This window comes from Pinus tabuliformis, chromosome 3_2 (assembly GCF_031772625.1).
Source record: "Pinus tabuliformis cultivar Carrire ecotype Pingquan chromosome 3_2, CPIR1, whole genome shotgun sequence".
Taxonomy (NCBI): domain Eukaryota; kingdom Viridiplantae; phylum Streptophyta; class Pinopsida; order Pinales; family Pinaceae; genus Pinus; species Pinus tabuliformis.
Window position 1 is genome coordinate 871,767,602 of NC_142302.1, and position 19,738 is coordinate 871,787,339.

The following is a 19,738-nucleotide window of genomic DNA, read 5'->3' on the forward strand; positions in this document are numbered from 1 at the left end:
TGTGGAATTTTCGAACCGCGTTAATACAGTCTTTAAACAAAGATGGCTAGAAGTAGCCAGCGTGCAATATCTTTTGGGCTGTGGCATACCCAGACATATCACTGCCACATGCTCTAGAGTGACAGTCATTTAGAACCCTTTCAGCTTCCTCGTGAGTTAAACAACGTCGAAAAACAGAGTCCGCCCCACGGCGATAAAGAGTATCTCCAATAATTCTGAATTGTTGGGACTGGAATCGTATTTTGCGACGTTTTGACCTTGATATTTCTAGCCAAAAGGATTGGGTCTGGAGATAAACGATGATATCCCCATACCACGGATCTAAAGTGCTGATTAGAAGCAAGGATTCATCCACAATGGGCTCCTCTACCACAGTTTCCGTGTCAGCACGTGGGAAGTCACACATTAACTCCACAAAAACTAAAGATTTCTTCGACTTAGACTTTTCAAATTCCAAGTCGAACTCCTGCAGGATGACAATCCATTTGGAGTACTTGCCCCCTAGCAATTGCTTGGTTAAAATATAGATCATAGGGTTGCAATCAGAAATTACTGTAGTTTTACGTAGTAAAATGTAATGACGAAAACGTTGGACAGCTTGAATAGCTGCCAATGCCAATTTCTCCACATGTGAGTATTTTAGCTCAGTTGGATTTAAAGTTCGACTAAGGTAATATATCACATGTTCAGTACCGAATTCATCTTCATGAACTAACACCATTCCAATGGTGGAATGGGAGGCGGTGAGATACAAGAAGTAGTCCTGGTTGTAGTTGGGAGGTTGCAATAACGGGGCATGGGTCAACGCGTGTTTTAGTGCATAAAAAGATTTCTCAACTATCTCATCCCAAAATAATGGAGTATTCTGTTTCAATAACCGGGTAAAACCCTTTGTGATCTCAGCGTAGTTAGGAATGAATCGGCGTAAAAAGTTTTCTTTCCCTTGCAAACTTTGGAGTTGGCGAAGACTCGAAGGAGGAGGCAATTTGACAATAGCTTCAACCTTCGAGGGATCGATGCGAATGTCGGCTTTCGAAACAACAAACCCCAGCAACTGACCCATTTCTATACAGAAAACACACTTGTGTGGATTCAACCTAATCCGATAATGCCTACACCTCATAAAAATTGCTCATAAATGGATGAGATGATCAGCTCAATGTAATGAATGAGTAGGCAAATCATCGAGATAGGGTTGCACAATGTGCTTGATGTCATGAAACGCATAAGACATGGCCCTTTGAAAAGTTGCCCCGACGTTCTTGAGCCCAAAATGTAATTTGCCGTAAGCAAATGCCCCCCATGGACAAATGAAAGTCGTTTTTGGTTGATCAGCAGGTAGAATATTGATTTGATTGTATCTGGAAAAGCCATCCATGAAGGAGAATACTTCACTGCTGGCACAATCATCAATGATTTGATCGATATAGGGAGTTGGCTAATTGTCTTTTGGATAGGCTCGATTAATGTCCCTATAATCGATACATATTCTTATTGTCCCTTGCTTTTTGTTAACTGGAACAATATTCGATACCCAATCCATTAACGAAATCGGATAAATGAAACCTACTTTGAGTAATTTTTCAACTTCTTCTTTAATAGCAGCAGCTTTTCTTGGGTGAATCTGATGCAAACGTTGCCGGACGGGTTTAGCGTCCGGGTAAGTTTTGATTTCATGGACAACAATTGCGGGGTCGATTCTTGGCATTTCCTCATATGACCAGGAAAACACGTCGCAAAATTCTTGAAATAGGGCCTTATATATTTGAATTTCATCTTCCGTACACGAGGCACCTATATGAATGTTTTCAACAATTCCAGGCTTAACCAAAATGTCAATAGGAATAGTTTGAGAAATGTTTCCCAAATTTAACTCTGAATCAGGATTTTTCATTAGATGCTGAGGTTCCTTGATATATTCAGTCATAAAAATTGATGAAAAATCATTTTCAAAACGATCACTCTCGGGTAAAAACGAAGATCTATGATGAAGATCTTCCCATGGTAAATCATCGACACATAGGATTTCACAAATTTGCTCATCAGTGTGAACAAGTTCAGAAAACATTGTTGAATCTGAGTTTAATGTGAAAAGTGATTCCTCATGGACCACATTCATTAAGTCAATTTTGGTTGAAGATGGGTTGGTAAATGACTGCATGGCCTGATACGCAATTTCATATGGACTCAAAGGCATAACAGCAACAAATGAGTGTGTCTCAGATTTAGAAGGTACGATCCAAGGATCATCATAAACAATGGTGTCTGACGAAATCATATGAATGGTTGCAGTAGAAGATGATGCGTTGATAGGAGGTAAAGGAAAATTTCCCAGTAAACTGGCATCTTTAACTAGTCCTACTCCAACATCCTTATACGGGATAGTCGTTTTACCGACATGCTGAATACTTTCAGAAGAGGATGGGTCGGATGAAAAGTAAGTCAGTTGGTCTATAGTTACGATCTAACCATTATGAGGGAACTTTATAAGCCGAAATACCGATGAAACGACAACTATCATAGCGTAAGATCAACTACGACCCAAGAGAAGGTTGTAATCTAGAGGGGCATCAACCACCTCCACATCTAGATTAACAGTTTTTCCTTCAACCCCTATAGGTAGATCCTATAGAATGCCAAAAGGATGAAACCCACGGCCATCAAAGGCCTTTAGAATAATCGGGGATTGATTTAGCGAAGGAGAACCAAGTGATCTCCAACACTGTATCAACATAATACATGTTGAGGCTCCCTCATCAATCACAGTTCTCTAAATAGGTCTGTTTTTTACTAACACTGGGATCTGGAAAGCCATTTGATGAGGTAAGTGCAGTGTACTATTTTCTAGATCGAAAATTATAAGGTTCGAGTCCTGAACGTCAACAGCTCCTATAGCCGACAATAGTAATTTACGTTGTGCTGGACATGATTGCAGCACTTCCAAGGCCGACATTGCTGAAGGTGAAACAACTAAATCTTTAACAATGTTATAGTTTTGAGCCACTCTCGCATGTGGATTGAAAGCTGACTTTCGAAGTATACCCTTGGCGGGCGGTTTGATTACTAAGTCTGGATTAGGTTTCTCGATCTCTAACGGATCGAAACTGGGAGCTGAGGTTGATGGCTTAGAATGAGAAGATTCTACTTCTTTACCATCAACAGGACTTTTACTTCCATAATCATGCGATCGAGTCGCAATCCTAACATGGACATCATCAGTATGGGTTCTTCATTGGCATTTGAGGAAGAACCTATCATCTTTGTTGGGTCCCTATAATAATAGTGATTACCCCATTACTATTGTAGTTATACCTCTTATTTATATTGTTGTGCCCCTATTACCCCCTTGTTGTTATTTCTGTGCCCCATAGAATCCCTCTATTGTTATTTTTGTGGCTTTATATTATTATTGTTAGGTCGGCTGGATTATATTGTGACTCCTTAGACTCCTATATATAGAAAGGAGATTTTGTCATTTGTATCATCCAAGAATTGTTCATTTATGTAATGTAAAGGAGGTTTCCCCCTCGAAGAGGCTGAATTCTAAGGTGTGCATCTCTCTTTTCTATCTTTTTGTGAGCTGGTTTCATAACATTTGGTATCAGAGCTTTGGATTCTAGGGTTTCGCTGCTCCAAACAGGTCATCGTGGCATTTTCGCTATAACATTTTTTCTGTGATGTTTCAGAAGTCGCAAAAAAAACCCATTTGAGAAGAAATCGTGTGGAACCTTGGGTCCAAATTTCAGAGCTTTTCGCACGATATTGGCGAAGATATGATCTGAGGAAGTTGGTCTTTTTGGAGACTCCTGAATTACATTCAAAACAGGTGACCTGGGGAAAATCGTCATAACTTTCTCTCTGGGGATCAAATTGAAATTTCGTATGAAGGTAAAGAAAGAGGATGGAATTTAGTTTCTTGTATGTGTGTTTCAAATTCAAAGGTTGAAACAGTGACTCGTGGCATGTCGTACAAGTTTGCTCTACTGAACTAGTCTAAAAGCAAGTTGTTGTGGGAGATTTCACATAACTCTTCCTTGTAGAATCCAATTTGGGTCAGACTTGTGGCATTGGAAAGAGGCCACAGAAGGCTTCTACAGGTCACAATTTTAGAACTGGATGATCCGAAATTACAGAGATACATCAGATTCAATATCAGGCTTCTATAAAGTGAAAAAAAGGTGTGTAGTTTTTTTATTTTATTTTTGTGTAAGTTTGGTTTAACGGAATTCAAAGGGCATAGTAAAGCATTATTATAGGTAACTGATGCCCCAATGAAAGAAAATTCAAACACCTAGTAAGGAACCTAAAATCTCTAGCATGACTCATGAAGAAGAGGAAGAAATGCTACATGATATATCAAAATTACAAGAACAAGTGCAACAAATGTCACGCTCACAAAAGCTAACAGAAGCTAAGATAAGTGGCGTGGAATCTAAGATAAATGGCGTGGAATCTAAGATAAATGGCGTGAAAGCTAAGATAAGTGGCTTGGAAGCTAAGATGGATGATTTGAATATAGATTTGAAGACAGATTTGAAGAAAGACATGGCAAATTTGAAGACAGATTTGAAGACAGACATGGCAAATTTGAAGACAGATTTGACAAATTTTCTACAAGAGATACTTACTAATGGTGAAAAGGTTGTAAAGGAAACTCATGATGTGAACAAAAGTAATGTTAATCATGATTCCATAGATTCTAATGTTGGATCGAAGACCCACCATATTCCAAAAATCGATATGAGGAAGTTTGATGGCAAGGATCCCGCCACATGGATATTACAGATGGAGCAGTTCTTCGATCTCAATAATGTGCAAAACACACAAAAGGTACGTATGGAAACTATATATTTGGAACCAAATCAGTTTGTATGGTATCAATGGCTTTGCTCTCGTAAAAAATTTATCACTTGGGCAATTTTTACGGAAGAATTGATAGCACATTATGAAGATACAAAAAGCAACACTTTTTTTAGCCAATTGATAAGTCTCAAACAAAAGGGTTCAGTAATGGAGCACATTGAGGAGTTCCAAAAATTGAACATAAGGGTAAAAGATATTCCAGAGGAGCATAGGATTGATGTGTTCATAGGGTCTTTAAAGGATAATATCCAACATGATGTTCGCCTTTGGGAACCTGATTCATTAGAGAAGGCATTCAGGTTAGCAAGAAAAATGGAAAGCAAAATTATGGCAACCAGGAAGCATACCACTCACAACTATAAAGACGGAAGTGTTGTTGCCCCTAGTCTTCCACAACCTATAAGGTTGACACCACAACAATTGGAAGAAAAAAGAGCAAAAGGGCTTTGTTACAGTTGTGATAGCAAATACACTAAAGGTCATAAGTGTGCTGAGAAGAAATTATTCTACATAGATTGTGAAGAGGAAGAAGAAAAGGAGCAAGAAAGGTCAAAAGAAGAAGATATACTCCAGGAACAAAGCCTAGATGAAGAAAAAATAAATCCGACCATATCTTGTAATGCATTGGCGGGAATTACCACTCCTCAAACCATCAAGATAGAAGGACAAATCAAGAAGAAAAAGGTAATAGTGTTGATTGATTCAGGAAGCACCCACAATTTTATTCATTGTAGGGTAGCAAAAGAATTGAATTGCTTCCTATATCCAGCCCAGAGTGTCAAGTGATGATTGCAAATGGAGGAACAATAAATTGCTCTGGAAAGTGCCATAATATCAAGCTATCCATGGGAGAATATGTATTGACTAGCCCAATGCTTTCCATTCCAATGGGAGGTGCTGATGTTGTACTAGGAGTCCAATGGCTACAATCCTTGGGTACAATAGCTTTTAATTTTCAAGAACTTTTCATCAAATTTTCTACGGAAGGAAAGGAAGTTGAATTAAGGGGTATTGCAGGGAAACCAGGAAAGATAATCAGCTCTAATGGTATGACAAAGCTTCTAAAAAAGGAGCAAAGAGGTGTAATTGCACAATTATGTTCGCTAGATGTTTCCACATTGGAATCATCTATTTCTCCAGATCTCCAAAAAGTCCTGGACAATCATTCCAAGGTATTTGAGACTCCCAAAGGTCTCCCACCTATGCGTGATCATGATCATGCTATTCATCTGATTCCAGGAAGTGTTCCTCCAAACATCAGGCCGTACAGATATCCCTATGTCCAAAAAAGTGAAATTGAACGTATGGTTGCAGAAATGCTAGAGGCTGGTATAATTCAACCGAGTCAAAGTTCTTTCTCTGCTCCAGTAGTATTGGTGCACAAGAAGGATGGATCATGGCGCATGTGTCCGGATTATAGGGAGCTCAACAAGCTCACTATTAAAGATAAGTTCCCCATTCCTGTCATTGATGAATTACTGGATGAATTGCATGGATCAATTTACTTCACCAAGTTGGATCTTCGTTCGGGATATCATCAAATCAGAATGAAGATTGAAGACATTCCGAAAACGGCATTTAGAACTCATGAGGGTCATTATGAATTTTTGGTCATGCCTTTTGGCCTTACCAATGCACCTTCAACATTTCAAGGTTTGATGAATTCAATTTTCAAACCATTCCTTAGAAAATTTGTGTTAGTATTTTTTGATGATATACTAATCTACAGCAAGTCTTGGAAGGATCATGTTGAACATGTTGACAGGGTGCTACAACTATTGGAGGAGAAACAATTATATGCAAAAAGATCCAAATGTTTCTTTGGAGTCCAGGAGGTGGAATATTTGGGTCATATTGTATCTCATGAAGGAGTTAAGGTAGACCCTAGCAAAATTAAAGCCATTAAGGAATGGAAAATCCCACATCCATAAAGCATCTGCGAGGATTTCTTGGGTTGACAGGGTATTATCGCAAGTTTGTTAAGAATTATGGGAGAATAGCAGCACCTCTAACAACATTATTGAAGAAAGATGCATTTTCATGGACTCCGGAAGCAACAAAGGCCTTTGAACATCTTAAAGAGGCAATGTGCCAAGCACCGGTCTTAGCTACACCGGACTTCACAAAAACCTTTATTGTGGAATGTGATGCTTCAGGAAATGGAATTGGTGCTGTTCTAATGCAAGATGAAAGACCCATTGCTTTTGAAAGTCGTCCAATCAAGGGAAAGTTTTTAAGCAAAGCTATTTATGAGAAGGAAATGTTGGCAATACTCCATGCACTTAAGAAATGGCGACCCTACCTAATGGGAAGACACTTCAAGGTAAAAACGGATCATGATAGCCTTAAATACTTTTTAGAACAAAGATTATCCTCTGAAGAGCAACAAAAGTGGGTCACAAAGATGTTGGGTTATGACTTTGAAATCATCTACAAAAAAGGGAAGCAAAATGTGGTGGCAGATGCACTCTCAAGAAAGGATGAGGATGTGGAAGCATTGTTGTGCGCCATTTCTATTATCCAACCAGATTGGATAAACGAAGCAAGGGAGGAATGGAAGAATGACGAAGAAGTGTGGGCACTTATTCGAAAGCTACAACAAGATTCCAGTACGTCTGATACATTTAGCTGGCAAAATGATTCGTTATGGTACAAAGATCGCTTATACCTCTGTAAGAATTCCCAGCTAAAACAAAAGATTCTTATGGAATTGCACACTTCTCCCTTAGGAGGGCACTCAGGATTTTTAAAAACTTACCACAGGGTTAAGAAGGAATTTTTTTGGGATGGCCTTAAATCAGATATTCAAAAGTTTGTGGCAGAATGTTTGGTTTGCCAACAAAATAAAGTTGAAACAATTAAGACACCGGGTCTATTACAACCTTTATCCATTCCAAGCCAACGTTGGGAGGAGGTTTCAATGGATTTTATCACAGGTTTACCCAAGTCTGAGGGAAAGAGTGTCATCATGGTGGTAGTTGACAGACTTACCAAGTATGCACACTTTTGTGCATTATCACATCCATTTAAAGCCAGTACAGTTTCTACTGCATTTATGGAAACAATTCAAAAGCTACATGGAAACCCAAAGATTATTGTAAGTGACAGAGATCCCATTTTCACTGGAAATTTTTGGACAGAATTATTTTCTTGTCTTGGTACTCAGTTAGCTCATAGCTCATCTTATCATCCTCAATCTGATGGGCAAACTGAGATAGTAAACAAATGTTTGGAAGGATATCTTCGTTGCTTTGTATCTGATAAACAGACACAATGGGTCAAATGGTTGCCTCTGGCTGAATGGTGGTATAACACTTCCTTCCATACAGCAACAAAAATGACCCCATTTATGGCACTTTATGGGTATCAACCACCATCCATCACATCATATTTAAGAGAAAATTCTAAGGTTCAGGCAGTGGAACATCACATCGAACATCAACAACAAGTCCTCCAACTCTTAAAGGATAACCTCGTGTTGGCACAAAATAGAATGAAACAACAGGCAGATCAACATCGCAGTGAAAGAAGTTTTGATGTAGGTGATTGGGTATTCCTACGGCTACAACCATATAAGCAAATGTCCCTAAAGCAAGCTAAGAAGGATAATAAATTATCACCAAAGTATTATGGTCCGTACAAGGTGTTGCAAAAGATTGGTACTATGGCATACAAATTGGAGCTTCCTGCAGCTTCTCGATTGCACCCAGTTTTCCATGTTTCATGTTTAAAGAAGGTTATAGGTGACAAGCTCCCAGTTCAAAAAATATTGCCAGAACTTGACGAGGAAGGAAAAATTATATTGGAACCGGAAGCAGTCACAGAAACAAGAACTCGACAGCTACGAAATCGATCAATTTCAGAGTATCTTATCAAGTGGAAGAACTTATCCGCTGAAGATTCCACATGGGAGGATGAGAATTTTATGCAGAAGTATCCAGAACTACTCAAGCGTTGAGGACAACACTTTTTTGAAGGAGAGGGGCATGTTGGGTCCCTATAATACTAGTGATTACCCCATTACTATTGTAGTTATACCCCTTATTTATATTGTTGTGCCCCTATTACCCCCATGTTGTTATTTCTGTGCCCCATAGAATCCCTCTATTGTTATTTTTGTGGCTTTATATTATTATTGTTAGGTCGGCTGGATTATATTGTGACTCCTTAGACTCCTATATATAGAAAGGAGGTTTTGTCATTTGTATCATCCAAGAATTGTTCATTTATGTAATGTAAAGGAGGTTGCCCCCTCGAAGAGGCTGAATTCTAAGGCGTGGATCTCTCTTTTCTATCTTTTTGTGAGCTGGTTTCATAACAATCTTACTGTCTTGACTTGGAAAAGGATCCTTCAAAACAGCAGGCGTTTGGGAACCTTTGACAATTTTCGCAACCTCTGCACGATGAGGGCAGTCTCTTGTAAAATGCTCTTCGTCACAAACGAGACAAGGATAATGAGGTTTGTGTTTCTCATCATTTGATTCCGCTTTTTCTGGTTTCTCTTTCGAATTTTTATCTGTTTTATTTTTCTTCTTCCCTTTCTTCTTACCACCGGATTTTGATTTGGCTGTAGATGACTCTACAACATGAATATCGGCAGAAATTTCCGCGGAAGAATCTCCTGTCGGGGAATCTGGCAAGTTTATGATAGGAGAAGAATTCTTGGAAGACTTCTTCTTACTTTTGGTATTAACCATACCAATCATACCATCAGTGGCATGAGACCCTGAAGGAGCTGCAGCGATTTGATTTTTCTTAGGAAGATCGGGGATTTTCTCGTGTAACGTACCTGACTGAGTATAAACTAAGTCAAGGTACTGTGCTTGAGCAATTACTTTCTCTTCAGTAATGACTCCGGCCTTAGCTACATCCTCAATGATCTTTGGCAATAAATATTTTACAAACCATTCAGCTAAGATCTGATCCAGAATAAAAACCTTCACTAAACGCCATCAACGTCTCCATTCATGAATGTGATCTGAAATGTAAGTGGACGTTGACTACTTTAATGACATTAATAATTCCGTGCCATTTTCATATCTGATAAGCAATTGAAAATGAGTTAAAAATGAAGTAGCTAATTGACTAAAGTTATAAAAAGTGGCTCACGGTAACTCAATGTACCACTTGGCCGCAAGACCAATTAGAGTGCACTGGAAAAGCCTTAAACGGATTGAATCATCTGAAATGGAATTAGACGCACACTAGAGGTGATAAGTCATCACATGGTTCGACGGGTCCTCTCCCTATTTGCCTTCAAAATTAGGTATATCACTAGGCAACTTATTCAGCATTGGCGGCCAAAATGGAAGATAGTTAATGGGATCATTCGTAAGGCGCAACAAGTCAGGCATGTCCAAAGTTGCGATAAATGGTAACTGACGATTAGGGTCCCTAAAACTCTGGGTCATGAGACCAGCCCCAGGAGGAGGATATCCAGGATAACTAGGTATTGGAATTGCATTTGGGATATTATATCCTCTTAGAAAACAGGATTAACCGGACCGTACTGGGGTTGTCGATATGTATACCCAGGGTACGGTTGATACTGATAGATTGGCTGCTGCATAGAAGGACCGAATTGGTATTGTCCCTGGTACGGTTGATAAGTAAATTGAGGTTGACTTGTGACAACCGTACTTGAACCAGGTTGTCCTACAGGCATCTGAACCGAAGTTTGAATTGTGGATCCAGACTGAGGTAAAGATGTCTGAGGAGTTGATACAGGAACAGTAGAAACCGGAGCTGTCGATACTCTAGAAGTAGGTGAGGTAGATTGAACAGATGTTGCAGCAGTTGCAGTAGCCGTTTGAGGCGGAGTATGAGGCGTAATAGGCCCAGGCTAAGAAACTACCAAATGTACATAAGTTTGAATAGTAGACTAGATAGGTTGCTGGGGTGAACCAGAATATAAGGGTTGTCCAGTTTGAGATGACAACTGTACATTCGGTTGCAAGAACTGTTGAGTTTGAGATGGATCCCACACTAAGTGCATTCCGGGGTACGAACCCATAACAGGTTGAGAATATTGAGGACCATAACTAGGTTGAGGGTAGGGTTGATAATTCAGAACAACATCTAAACAAAATCTAAACTGACTGAAAGAGAAAATCTTAAGTTTTTCAAAATTTTAGCAGGGTCTGCAGGCCCACAGTTCACATAGGTGCAGTACTGCTCTGTGCTTAAAGAAAAAATGCAGATAGGTCCGCACTGTGTTGCAATCCGAGGGTGCGGTCCTCTCCCAAAGTTATGAAAAACAAAAAATAATCCTAGATCTACGAAATCTACCCAATTCCACACACAAGAAGCCAAAAACAGAAACAAAAACACAGTTTCTCAGGTCAAAGTAAAGAAAATAAAGAAATCAAGTCCCCAGTATGGTCACCATTTTGTCACATGGAATGAGTCGATCTTGCGGACAAGATTGACCTTCCTAGAATCTAACGATATCTAGTGACAAGCAATCCAATCAAAAACTATCTTTCCCTAAATATGCAACTTATAAACAAAGGCAAACAAGTGTTTTAGGCCTGCCTTGGGTCCAATGCAAGTTTGTGGAAGCCTCGCTCCTTTGATCCAAATGAGCTCCCTTGTAGCGAATCTGCAAACACAAACAAGCAAACAAATTAAATAGCACCCGAAAAGCCAATATCATAAAGAATACTTATCATGATGATCAAGGAATTCATGAAACAAATGACATAAGACAATTTGTTGAGAAAAATGAATCTGATTGTATTAATTCAAATCAGAGAAGAACTTTACAACCTGTGCCTTGATGCTGTACAAGCTCCTCCCAGGGTCCAACAAGAAGTCTCCTCTACTTTGACAAGTTTCACTCTCTTCCCAATGAAGCCAAAAAGGTATGTGATCTCTCCTCTCAAGCTTAACTAGGAAGTCTCAATTCCACCAGCATTTACCCTCAATAATGTTCAGCTTCTAACCCCCTTAGCAACCAGCCCAATGCCTTAATTTATAGTGCAATGGAGGGAAGTTACTAGGTCCTCCTTTAAAGGGATAAAGCCCTCCTTCAAAGGGATAGCTCCTCTCATCAAGGGATTAGCTCCTTCTCTTTTGGGATGCATGAACCACCTAAGAGCGAACAATCCACGTCAAAATTCCTTCTAGAATCATCTAGAATTAACCCAAAGTGAGTTTTTTAGAATAAACTTGCGCCTTTTTTACTTTCACAGGGGTCCGCACCCACTCCTTTAGGGACAGAGCGTGCAGGTCCGCAGGTAATCACTACCTCTGCTTTGTTGATTTTCAATGTCTTTCTCTCATTTTCAAAGCTTGACTTGAAGAGTTGAGGTCTGAGACTTGCTTAGGAGGACAGTACAAGTGATGATAGACTCATATTAACTCCAAATAGTCATGGTGACGATATTTTTGTGTAACAACTAGATATTATCTCTTTGAGATATTTTGTAAACATTTTTGTACAAATACCTCCCCAAGTGAAGTATTCAGGGTTGGTGATACATTTTTGGAACTTCATTGTAACTCTGAAAATCTTCTGAATACAAAAGCTGTTGGAAACAATCATTGCCGGACTCGCTGGGTGTGGAATGGATGGCAGAGTACTATGTTACAGAATTCCTGAATCGTTTTATGGATCAATAAGTCTTTTTAACTCGTGTTTTACAGCTTCTGCGTTTTATATATAATCTATGTTCATAACCTCAATAATAGAGAAAAAGAATAACTCAGAACTTGCTTTACTGCACTCTGTGTTCAATCTCTGTTATTGTTAATGTTTTCTTCAGAATTAGCATAAGCAGGAATTCTTAACTACTCCTATTTCCCTTGGTTCTTACATCTTGAATATAGCTAAGGAATTCTTAACTGCTCCCTAGCAATAATCGTCCACTTTCCCTCTGTCAGCATGATGAAGGATTCTTTATTGCCCTTCACTGACTAACCCCATACCATCTGATTCCAGCTTATAAATTGTTCCATGATTGATTACCTTGCTCTGTAGTACCCCCTCTGTCAAAGAAACCATATCTAGCAGTACATCCTCATAGACTCCATTAACCCAATGGACTGAACTTCTCAGATTTACAACCCTGTTCTATAGAATATCACCATCCAAAAGCCAAACAAACCATTGTTCTTCATAACTAGCCTAATACCTCAAAACAAAGCTAAATCATAAAGAGAGAGCCCTCTTTGGATGTAGATTGGCTAGAACCTGCATTTAAAAGATTGGTTTGTGGTAACCTCAGCTGTATTCCCTTTTCTTACAACTTTTGAGGAACAACCTGAGTGATAACATCATTGGCGACTCCACTGGGGAACTGAATAATTGTTTGTTACTACTGTCTATTTTCTAAAGCTACAGATGGAGATTGAAGTTAGCTAGGTAGCCTTTGAAACTATTTTTGCTATGCAATTACAGGAGTAAATAAAAGCTGCTTCAGTCTATATCCAACATAGTTTTAGGCTTTGAACAACCGTCTCAAAGACTTGATCAGTTTCCTTTTTTCAATAGATATTTAGGAGAATTCAAGACTCTCATAGTTTAAAACTTCCTAGAAAGCATATTGTTAAAAGTTGTATCCTTCAAATATTTCTAGAAAAACCAAAAAATATATTCAGACGCTGGCTCCAAAGAAGAAGTGTTATAGACATTTTTGTGCCTTACAGCTCTAAGCATAAAATGTCCATAAACCAAGGGATCCTAAGTCCCTAAAAGTGTTGTTCCAGCTCCTAAAGAAACAAGGTCAACAAATTACAGCTTCTCCCAAAAGTTCTCCACCAGAAACTGCTCAGAACTAGTCAAATCAGGATCATTTCAGCTGCTCCACTAGCTAGCTGCGTTGCAAAGCACCCAAATACACTAGCTAGGTGCGTTGCAACGCACCTAAATGCACTACCAGGGTGCCTTGAGTGGGAAATGACAAGTGGCAGAGTCATTCCACGAGGTGGAGAGACAATGGAAGCTTCCAGAATCTTCCCCAATGACATTTGCCTCACTGAATTCGACCAGTGATGAGTAAGAGGCTCTCAGTCTCCAAGTGGAAGCAAGAACTGACAGAGAGAAGCCACTAATCAATTCATGAGCTGACTCATCCTCTTTGCATACATCTATAAATGGATCCCTCACCAAGAGATCCAGAGGCTGGAATTTTGTACATTGCAGAGAATTGTTGTTGGTTTTGAGATAGATATCAGAGTATTGGGTGATTTATGCTTTGTTGGAGGTGAAGAGGGGATTCTATGCTGGGAGGTTGATGTTGGATCAGGAATCATCGGTTGTAACTCCTCCTGGATCTTCTTGTTTTATCAATAAAACTATTTGAGTTTCTCCTACATGCTTGTGTATCATTGATGTTTGTTACATTTGTATGTTTAGCTTAAATCTGATCCTGAGCTATTTATGAATATAATTCCATGTCTTTGTGTAGTTTCCTTCTTCTGTGATCTTGCAGGAACTTGGTGACGCTGGGCAAGTAAGGGAGCAGGTAGCTGGAAGCTGTCAAAGATGAGAGAGATTGGATCAAAGGACTAGCGCAAGACACAGGTTGGTTCATCCTATTCCTCTTCGTTTATAGTTCATAAAGAAGAATACGAAAGTAGTTTTCCCTGTTTGTTTCTGAGGTCACTGTCACACCTCAGTGGGATAGGGTCGTTCTGAATAGACACTTTTCCCATTAACAAAATGGCGACTCTACTGGGGATCGTGTCTAGTTAGTTTGTTTGTGTTTCTCTTGTTGTTTGTTTCATAAACTTAGAAGTAGCGAATCGAACTGCATTTGCCATTAACAAATGCAAAGTAGACATCTGCTACTTCAATCCATTCACTGGATCTGTTTATGATTTGAACAGCTGATTCACAAATGATCTGATTACCCTTTGTGATAGCTCTTAAACCTCTTTTAAATCTACCCTCTGATTGTGCATTACTGATTGCTTTTACTCGGCCAAAAACCATAGATTAAACTGCAAACCGTGACCCAGAACCCGGATAGAATTCTCGTTTCTGCCCCAGCGCAGGTGCTGTGAAGAGTTCCTGCATTTCAGCACAGTTCCCGAGAGGGCAACCTACGTTGCAATCCAGTTTCTCTGTGTAGCAGGTGCGTTGATCAGCCTAGCCTTGTGCAGCTGAGGTTCTTTGCTCAATTTTTCAGTTTTGTCTCTGATTTTTGCAGCCTGTGATCAGTGTGTGTGTTTGTTTAAAAGCCCCTTTTCTTTGCCTTAATTCCGCCTCAGTTGTATAAAAGAAACTGTATGTGTTTTTGTGTGTTTGTTGCATCATTTACAGTTTCCCATTGCAAAAGTAGAATAGTCATACTGTCGTCCTTTGATTTAGATCTGTCGTAAGTGTCGATTTTGATCTTAGGAGAAAGTTTATTTGCTGTTGACAGTTGATTATGCTTTTACTTTTGCCTTTGGCTTGAATTTGTGAATTTCTAGTGTCGAAACAAGTGTTTATTTCAAAATCATAAAGTGTCGTAATCGTCTCTACCTTTTGATTTCGAAAAGAAGCTTGTTTGTGTTTTTCACTTGAAAACGAATTCAAATTTGTACAACAACTTTCTTTTTAGGCATCAATATTAAGAAAGTGAAAAACAAATACATGCACATGTGCATTTGCATATTGACAGTCTGTTTGGCTTGATTTAGGAAAAGTGCATTTACAGTGTGCTCTTTGCTCTTTGAGAAAAGATTGTGTCTTTCTTTTCCGCTTGTAGCTAGGATTTTCATTGCTGAAAAGAGATAAAAGCTTGCTTATCATCTTTAGATTTCATTTTAGGAATTACATCTACATCTCGTGGTGAACCCAAAAGGCAAACTTCATAAGAAAGATAAACCTAAAATAAATTCAATGAACTTAACAACGCTTTGTAACTTAACGCACAACATTTAGAGGTCTAGGCTAGAGACGTATTCTGGCGTCGTAAAGCCTGGTAACTGTTGTCCTCACTGATGGTTGGGTGATTCCTCCACTTTGAGACGATAAGTGCCAGTACGGACTTGTGCTCCCACATACCGTCGAGTATATATTGGGAGACCCCTATAGGCATAAAACCTTTATCCATAGGAAGCCGTGTCGACCGCCCTACTGATCGCAATGCACCGAACACAGCATTCGGGAAGATTGACTGCCGTACCGTAAAAAGTATTCTACAGTTTTGCGATTGGTTTGGTACTCCCTCTACCTAGACCTCTAGAGCAGTCCCTTTCGTTCCTTTTCAGACTCCTTAATGGAAAAGGTCCATCTGAGCACTTGTCACTTCAGGCTCATTAAAAATCGAAGGAGACTAGAGTCATCTTTTGTTTTTTCTCGACTCTTAAAAACTGAAAAAACAAGTTGTGTCAAAAGCATCTAAAATTCATTTAATACGGAAACATAGTTTCCCTTTTATTTTAGTTGATCGAGTAATCCGCAATCGTGGAAGAAAGTCAATTAAAACCCCGTCGTTCGCGGAGGCTTACGAGTCAACCGTCTTTGTCTCCGGAAGCGAAACCAGTACGGACAAAGTGAACTCGTTTAACCGGATCCAAGTCTCCTATCAAAGTTAGAACAAGTGTTTCAACGACATTAGAGACTCCGGTTACTCCAAACATTTTTGGAATCCCTGCCTCAATAGAAGAAGTTCAACAGCCACAGAAGGATAGTGGTACTGATCCTAGTTTGAGAATAAACACTTGTGTTACTGAACCAGTTCCATCTATAACCGGTTCAGAGAGTCTTACTCTTCAAACATCTGTTTCTGCCTCTTCGGCACCAGAAATATTTTACGGACCTGACGGTCTTCCCCTTCCACCTGGTCTGATTGCGATAGAAGAAATTGTCGAAGATCCTCAAGCAAGTACTCCAACGCACTTCGGAGTCGGGATCACTCTATTTCCTTCGACATTAGAAGTTAGTCTACCACCAGCGGAAGTTCCTGTAGAATCGCTAGGTAATCTTTTGGATAGACTACAAATGTCTGAACAACTGTCAACATCTAGGACTGTGTCTTCTGACACAGTGATGGCAGAACTCCCTGCTCTCACTCCGACAATGTTCGCCGGCATACCATCTGTCCTGACTAGCTCACAACCGCTAGAAGGAGCCCATCCAGGGGCTATTTCGACAGTCTGGTTCGTTCCTGTTTTTTCATCCAGAATTATATCCGGAAACTCTTATGTTGAGTCTCAACAAATTGATCCATTTGGAGGTCAATTTGGGCAGACCGGTCCCCAAGGGCAAACAATTCCCTTGAGTTCTGGATTACCACCGTATGGGGGGCAGTATGCCCTTTCATTATCACCTCTGGGAGGATATCCATACGGGAGTTCACAACAGCATTCAGGTTATACTGGAATTACCTCAACTGGTTGGGTACCTATACTGCCTCAACAACCAAGAGTTGTATATTCGATGCAACAATGCGTACCTGTGTCGAACATACCGACTACGCCAGCTATTGTGACGGTGTCGCAAGTTCGAGCGCTACCTGTTGTATGTCAACCTCAAGTTTCTCAGGTTGTAATGCAATAGCCCCTTGACCCTGCGACTCAACCACAATTGCCGACTAGTGGGGCGACACAGGCCCAGATGGGTACAATTACCCCTCACCTTGGTCAAACAATTAGTATCGGGCAACAGCACATGGCTTCACAACCGTGGCTGGTGCAATACCAACAACCACAATTCCAACAAGTATACCAAAGTGCTGAGCAGCAGATCTTTGCAAATAGTGGACAGCCGTACATTCAAAACAGTCAAAATCAACCATTTTATAATGGTCAAGTCCACCAACCTTACCAAACATACTAGCATCAAATGCATTATGTCGGTATGCAAAGACCAACTGCTCAGGCGATTCCATTGTATCCTAGGTATGCTTCACCTAACCTAAATCAACAGTTACCATTCGTGGCAACTTTAGAGTTACCTGATTTAAACCGGTTAACAAACGATCCAATTGCTTACGCCCCTTGGTGGCCAGTGATTCCGCATAAACTTCCATCAGATATTCCTAAATTTAATGGAAATCCGGGTGAAGATCCATCGAATCACGTGATGACATTTCATCTATGGTGTTCATCAAACACTTTAAATAATGATTCAATAAGACTTCGCCTTTTTCAGAGGACGTTAACGGGTCCAGCGGCAAAATGGTACATTGAATTGCCTAGAGCTTCGTTCGACAACTTCAGCACCTTAGCCACAACCTTTTTAACCCATTTTCAATTACCGATAAGGTATGAAACGGGAACGGAACTGATTACCAACTTTAAACAGACAACCGCCACTCACATATCTGATCATATACATGAGTGGCGACGTTGTCGTAGGATGGTAAAAACGTACGTTCCCAATCAGCTATTAGCTGAATGGTTTATCAACTCATTACTGCCTTCCATCACGGAAGATGTGGCAAAGGGGGGAGTCATAACAGAAGAACAAGTGATCGCTCGTGCATAATATCTGGATTTGATTTACACTCAGTCTGGCACACTCTACGACAAAATACCTGACACCCCTAGACCAGAATCCTCAATTCCTCCTCCTCATAAATCGAACAATGACTCTCATGTCGGCGATGGCGTGATTGGCACGACAGACATGAAATCGACAAAGGCTACGTCCAAGAAGGCCCGTAAGATTTCAGGTCAAAATGCAAAAGATGAACTTCTTGCTTCAGAAGTAAATGCCGTATCGACAGATAAAAGCAAAGAAACCAAACAACCAGGAAGCAAGAAGAAGGGCAAAGGGAAGAAGAAGAAACAGGATGAAACATCACCTGAAAAATCTTCTTCAAACCCTCCTGGAAATAGGAAACAAAAATATCCATGCATGATATGCGATGAGGATCATCGGACTTTAGATTGTCCACACAGAGCTGAGCTTAAAAAATTCTTTAAGAATTCGAAAACCTCAGCAGTGTTAACTGATCCATTTCCGAATCCAGGAACGAATCTGGTTGAAAGTGAAAATGCTTCCCCGTCTCAAGTGCTAATGTTGTCAATTTCAAAACAACAGAATGATGCTTTGATTTCGACAAGGAGCAAAGATTACGGGAATCTGCAGCTGTCGAACAACAAGGATAAAGATCAACCAAGTAGTTCGACAACAACTTCGACAGAAGTTGTACCACCCACCATCCCTGAATTGACAATAAAACCGTTGAAGGGAGTAGTACACAAGTCGACATTTAATCCCCGTGCTAGAGCGGCGCAACATTATAACATAGTGGAAGATTTGGCCCAATCGCCATCCGCTATGTCAACTCTTGAAGTACTACAAAATTGCCCATCCCAAAGGCAGGCGTTGTTATCAGCCATTGGTGGCATTGATCCAAAGGATTCCAATCTTGTATCCTTCGACCATAAAGGGTACGATCCTCAGTTACCAGCTCAATTAGCTTTCCTTGTTCAAGTGAAAGCCCTCAACAAAACTGTTCACCGAACGATTATTGATGAGGGAGCATCTACATGTATTATGTCGATGAGTTGCTGGAAAACTTTAGGATCTCCAACCTTGTCACGATCTGTGACAACATTAAAAGAATTTGACGGAATGACATATACCCCATACGGTATCCTAAATAACTTGAAAGTTGAACTAGGAGGGAAAACAGTAGAAATAGATGTTGAAGTCATCGATGGGAATCTTGATTACAACATCCTACTAGGACGACCATGGATATATGCCATGGCGGCAGTTGTGTCGACCTATTTTAGAAAGATTGCATTCCCTTTGCAAGGAGGGATTACAATCGTCGACCAGCAAAACTTCCTCCCAAATGGTTCTCAAGTTATAGGAAGCATTCCCATGATCCATGGAAGCCCCCATTCGCTTCAGAATATCGGAGTAGGCCTATTAAAAGATCCTATACTAATGGGAACTTTCGCTCTTCCACCTCCAATCAATCTG